The sequence below is a fragment of the Gopherus flavomarginatus genome, chromosome 11, assembly GCF_025201925.1.
Source record: "Gopherus flavomarginatus isolate rGopFla2 chromosome 11, rGopFla2.mat.asm, whole genome shotgun sequence".
Taxonomy (NCBI): domain Eukaryota; kingdom Metazoa; phylum Chordata; order Testudines; family Testudinidae; genus Gopherus; species Gopherus flavomarginatus.
In genome coordinates this window covers 2919304-2925532 of record NC_066627.1, presented here as the reverse complement: position 1 = coordinate 2925532, position 6229 = coordinate 2919304, and positions in this window count along the sequence as shown.

The window sequence follows — 6229 nt, the reverse complement described above, 5'->3', positions numbered from 1 at the left end:
CCACGGATGCCGAGCGTTGCCGGGAGGATCCCCCGCTGGGGGGTGGGCTTCGCCGGGCGTATCCCCTGCTGGCCGGGGGTGTCACGGTGCCCTCGGTATACACTGGGCTCCTCCCCGCCCTTCCTCTACGCCTAGGAAGGGGGGGTCTCGGGAAGCCCTCGTCTGCCGGCTGACCACTCCCAGCAGGGACAGTCACTGGTGCCTGCGCTGCATCTGCTCGGCTGCTTCCCTCAGAGACAGGGCTCCGTTCATTCATGCGGTCTCCCTGCTCCAGCTGGGCAATCAGCTGGTCCTTGCTGAGCCTCCCTGGGTGCAGCCCCCTCTGCTTACACAGCTCCACCAGGTCACACTTGCGCCGCTTGGCATACATCTTCCTGCTGGCCACTCACAGGCTGGGGTGCTCGCCGCTCCCCACGGTTTCCAGGGGGACCCCTAGTGCACCAGCCCTTCGTGAGGTCACCACCTCTCTGCCAGGGTCGAGCTGCAGACTCCTCCGCCCCTGGGACCACTCGCTGCAATCCCCCGGGGGACCCTGTTACTGCAAAGTCCTTCTCACTGGGCACACACTCCCAGGGGTTAACCACCCCTTCGTTTTACTGCTCCCCAGTCACTTACTGCAGGAAGCGCCGTCCACGGGGTGCAGTATATCCCACCGCTGCCACCAGTTGTCACGGAGTGTGGGGGAGTCCGGCCCTGCACCCCTCTTCCTGGGACCCACAGTGACTCTTAGCCAGCCAGTAAAACAGAAGGTTTATTGGACAACAGGAACACAGGTTACAGCAGAGCTTGCAGGCACAGTCAGGACCCCTCCACCGAGTCCTTCTGGGCTTTCAGGGTGCTTGGATCCTAGCTAGGATACCCTGAATTCCACCCACACAGCCCCAAGCCCAAACTCCAACTGCTTCCCTCCTGCCACTCCCTTCCTTTGTCCCCTTCCCGGGCAAAGGTGTTGACCTTTCCCCTCCCTTACCTAGCTCAGGTTACAGGCTCTGGCATCGTCCATCTCCTAAAGTCCTCCCCTGCTCTCCCACTCCCCACACAGACAGTCCCTACTGCATCACAGTTACGCATGGGGAAATTCAACAAGGCACAGTTAGTCATGCAGTTGGAGGAGAAGGACCGCTCTGAGGAGCAGATTCCTGGCCCAGATGGGCCTACAAGAGGATCTGAGAGCAGCTGGAGCATCAGCCAGGCATCCCCGGGAGTCTGGTCCCCAATCAGACGAGGGTCTTCACGATTGGGTTCCCGATCAGGAAATTGGAGATGTTTGGGATGGGAGCAGAGCCTGAGAGAGCGAGAGGACCGTGAGAGAGAGCAAGAGCCCGAGGAAGAGCTGCAGGAGAAGCAGCAGCAGCGTGGACTGGTGATGGCGGAGCAGAGAGACATAGGGGGCTGCCCAGGGGTCAGTGGGGAAACAAGCCTGCGGGGGCAAGACCCTGGGACAGAGAGAACTGTGGTGGTGCAGCCCCAGATGCTGAGGGACTGTGGGACCTGGGTGAAGATCCCTGGGGTGAAGCCCCTCACCCTGCCTATGGCCCAGATTCCTGTGCAGACCCAGAAAGGGTCGGGCTGGCTGATAGTTGGGGTTCTCCAGGATATCAGCTCGGAGGCCCTGTTGGGGGGTGACTGTCTCCCCATGGGACAGGATCCAGGCCCCGCTCCTGTAATGGCCGAGGGTTTTAATTCAAATCCAGGGAACCAATTGGCTAGGATGGAAATGGTCAGTGAAAATGCAAATGACCTGGCTGGCAGGGGAGAGGGGCTGCTGGGCTGAGGATACCAGCCTACCTGTAACCAGCCCCCTGGGGCTGAGTGGGAGGGAGAGATGCTCCCCGCCCCCCTGCACACTGGAGAGGGGGCTCACGCTGGCTCTGATGCTGTGACCAGAGCAGAGAGCTCGCTGCCTGGCCCCACTGGGACAGCAGGGGCAGTGCTGAGCACGGGGGGAGCTGAGACCCCAGCTGAGTGCAGGGACACCCAGGCAGGGCGGGTCGGCTGCCAACCAGGTTTGCCTGGTCCAGACATGCTGCTGGGAACTGATAACACAGGAGGAAGGGAGCTACCAGGGACAGGGCTCAGGGGGGCTGTGACTCCAGGTCCAGCCAGCGAGAGGGAGCAGGTCCCACTCCGTGCCCCAGCCGCTGAATTCCAGACTGAGCTGCAGAGGGATCCCTCCTTGGAGAAGCTGAGGGAACTTGCTGGCCACAGCACGGCAAACCCCCTTGAGGAAGGCTGCAGGGACAGAGTCCTGCGGGAGAAGGGATTCCTGTACCGGGAATGGGCTCCCCAAGGGAAAGTAGAACTGGGGGGAATCGGGAGACAGCTGGTGGTGCCCCAGGAATCCACAGGGTTCTTCCCGTTCGAGCTGCTGGATGGGAGGAGAGTGAGGGGACCCCTGGACCTGAAGAGGGAGGATTGGATGGAGAAGGGGGAAGACTCCCGGGGGGATCTCTTCCCTGAGGTGGGAGCCAATCTCCCCATCAGGTGTTCCCCATTCAGAGTCACTGGGAAAGCAGCCCAGAACCTGGAGAGAGAGGTCAAGGACCTGCTGGCTTTAGATGGGATCCAGCCGTTTTACAGCCCATGGGCCTCACCCGTGGGGCTGATCCCCAAGGGAGACAGGATGATCTGGTATGTGGGGGCTATCGGAAGCTTAAAGCCATCACAGTGTCCGATGCCGACCCCATGCCTAGGCCTGGGGAGATTCTAAGCAAGCAAAGGGTAATGGAGAACTTGGCCCTGGCAGACACTGATAACATGTGCATTTTTAGCCAGACCTGGGAGGAACAGGTGTCCCAGGTGAAGAGGGAGCTGGGCTGCCTCAAGGAGGTGGGGCTGACGGTAAAAGCTGAAAATTGCAATGGGGGACTGCAGAGGTGTTGTGTCTGGGCCACAAAGTGGGAAGCGGCTTCCCAAGCCCAGACCTGGCCAAGACCAAGATGGGGGCTCTTAACCAAGAGAGCCTGAATTGCAGTCCAGAGTGCTGGGAGAAGATGCCGTCCCAGTTTGAACCCCAGGAGTATTGGGGTAGCAAAAGGGTTCAAGCCGCATAAACCTTCCCACATGCGGGCTGCAAGTGCCATCAAGCACACCCGACCTAAGGGAGGGCGTGAGACTGGACTGTCCTGGTGTAACTCACACCGAGGAATGGGAGAGATGCTGGGGCATCCGTAGGAACGTTGGTGGGTTCGAACTTCCCCAGGTCACTGTCAGGAGTGATCTCACTCAGTTCGGTCTCGAAGGAGGGAGAGATGTGACGAACTGGGAAAGTTCTTAATGTTTTCTCTGAGTACTGTGTTGGTGCCTCAGTGTCCCCATGGCAGTTCTTAAGTATCTGGCAGAGCAAAGGGCCAGTGCACCTAAATGCCTGACACTCTGTCTCCTAGCAACTGATGGACTGGGCCCCTCCTCTGCAAAGGTGCCAGCTGAAGGTGTTGGAGACAAAGGGATCAGGTGACCTCCTGGCCCGGGAAAGGGGCTGAGGAGAGAGGAGGGGCTGAGGGGGGTTGTTAGTCTGGAGCTGGCTGAGGGCAGACGTGGGGATCTGGCTCACTGACCCCCAGAATGGGTCCGGCCGAGGGGTCCGGTTCTCTGTACCTACAAGCTCTGTTTTAGACCCTGTTCCTGTCATCGAATAAACCTCTGTTTTACTGGCTGGCTGAGTCACGTCTGACTGCAAAGTGGGGGTGCAGGACCCGGTGGCTTCCCCAGGACCCCGCTGGGGTGGGCTCGCTGTGGGAAGCACACGGAGGGGCAGAGGATGCTGAATGCTCCAAGGAGAGACCCAGGAGGTGAAGCTGTGTGAGCTTCTTGCCCTGAACAAGTCTGCTCCAAGGGAGAGGAGGCTCCCCATAGTCCTGCCTGGCTTGGTGGGGAGGAGTTCCGGAGCATCGCCCAGTGACTCCGTGACACACCTGTCTTTCCAGGTCACAGTTTCTGGCAGGAGCCCTGCCTCTCATACCATGAAAGCCAGAGATGAACAATAACACTGTGGTTTAACCACTAAACTGGAAATGGAGAAAGCAGAATTCCTGCCCTCACTCTGGCACGCTGCCTGTTTGGGCAAACCATTTAATCAGTCCGTGCCTCAGTTTCACCACCTCCAACATGGTGGATAATGATACTTCGCTACCTCTCAAGGAGGGTGTTGTGAGGATAAAATGTATTCGTGGGTGTGAGGTGTTCAGATATTGTGCAAATGAGAGTCGAATAATAACAATTAATAATAATACAAGAAGAAGTAGGAGGAGGAGGAGCAGACAGAAGGTGGTCAATAGAGAGACGAAGAAAGATGAGGTAGCTCGGCCATTACAGACTATGTGTATGGGCTGCCGTGCGATATTTTGTAGCATCTCAAAGTGAACAGTGTCACACACTGTTAATGTAAAATACTGTTTGCTTAAGTATAATGGTCCTATTGGTTTAAATAAGTTTAGTTGGATGAAAATGAAACGCACATTTCTCACTTCCTTGTGATTTTCTTTCGGAACATGGAGCTGTACATCAGGCCCTGAAATAAGGGTTAAGTACGGCGGAAGTCTGGTCACTTCTCTTCAGTGTGTGCCCAATGGTGGTATCGTTAAAGGGGGCAGTGCCTGGGCCAGACTACTGCGGATGATGTTGTCAAAGTTAGAATCAGGACTCACGATTTGTCAGACCACTCTGTTTTATTAGCACAGCGCTCTGCCAATAGCATTCAGAATATGCGAGCACCATGCAAGGCACAAACTATCTTATTTATACAGATAAAAGAGCGGGAATTAGACAAAGGGACAAAGAAAGCAAAACTGTAAAATTCACCTGGGACACAGCATGCATATCCTACTTCCTTACTAACTCTTATGGATTTGAGGCTAATACTTCACCAATTGCCCTTAAATGGTGCAATTGTTCTATGTGAATGTCTGTATTCCTGTCACCTGGATTGCAGCATTCCAACAGTTTTGCTTAAAGGTACAGACAGCATTTCTTTAATCCTTTCTATTTTCACAATATAATTCATTCTACTTTCACAATCCGTCCTTTGAGTCAAGCGCATGCCATGACCAACAATTACTGAGTTCCACAAATTAACCATTCCTCATCTCTTAGTTCATCAGCGATATTCAAAATCATCATATTATCACTCTGTTTTGGGGCAGCCATCTGGGTGACACAATTCTAGATACAATAGGAGATTAACTGAAAGCATACAAAAATCACTAAGATTCCAAACAGGATAGTTAGGGCTCCCTGAAACAACCAGTTTCCTATGCCAGAGAAATTGAACAGGTTACTTAGCCACTTCCATGAAGAACTCAGCTCTTCATTAGGAAGATATGCAATTTGTTCTAAGTGGCTATAGCGATCTATTACCTCATTGGTATTGTATAAACACACAACATTGTTTTCCAGTGAGACCACAGGTCCCTCCTTTGGCCGTCAGCACTATGTCCAATGCCTGACGGTTCTGGAGGGCCACCTGTCCGATCGCCCCTGTTTCTTTGCTCAGGGCTCTTAAACTTTCTCTGGTTTTATTTGCCATTATTTAACTACTTAGGAGCCTTTTTTTGCCTGGTGTATTGCTCCCCCAAGTGGGATAAAGGAACTGCCAATAGCCTCTTCCCACGTGTCATGACTGTTCCATATTGTGTTAAATGGACAAGGTCCTCCAGTGAGGTCTGGGGAATTGAGTGGGATAGCCAGGACAGGAACACCAGTTTGAGAGTGGGCTGGGATGTGGCTGCAGACCCAGCATTTAGAAATAATAAGGGTCTGAGCTATCCACACTTGCTGCTAGCTAAAAGAATTGTCATTGTGGATTCCCCAGACCTTAAGATACCAGCAGCCGAAGAACAGGCACCACCAGAGGCGCATGTTGGAGACAGGGCCCTTCTGGTTCTGACAACCTCAACTGAGGGAACTGCAGTTACAGTTTTATGTCCACCAGGCAGCAGGCGCTAAGCTCACTACTGCTTCTTCTTGGGCCTTGCTTTATGTAGTCATCTGCTTCTGGCAACCCTTACGAGAGCGTAGATTGTAAGTTATTGCAGGCTGTTCCTCTACGTCTTCTTCTGGAGTAAAAAAAAATTGACTCTGCCTGGTCCTGAGGTGGTGGTGGTTGGTTCACTGGGGGTGGTGCATTCTTACACCACGAAGCATGTATCCACTCTGAGATGCCAGACAGTTTAACAGCTGTCCCTTGACTCTGGCTGTAACAATGGCCTTCACACCTTGTCTTTTCCTGATG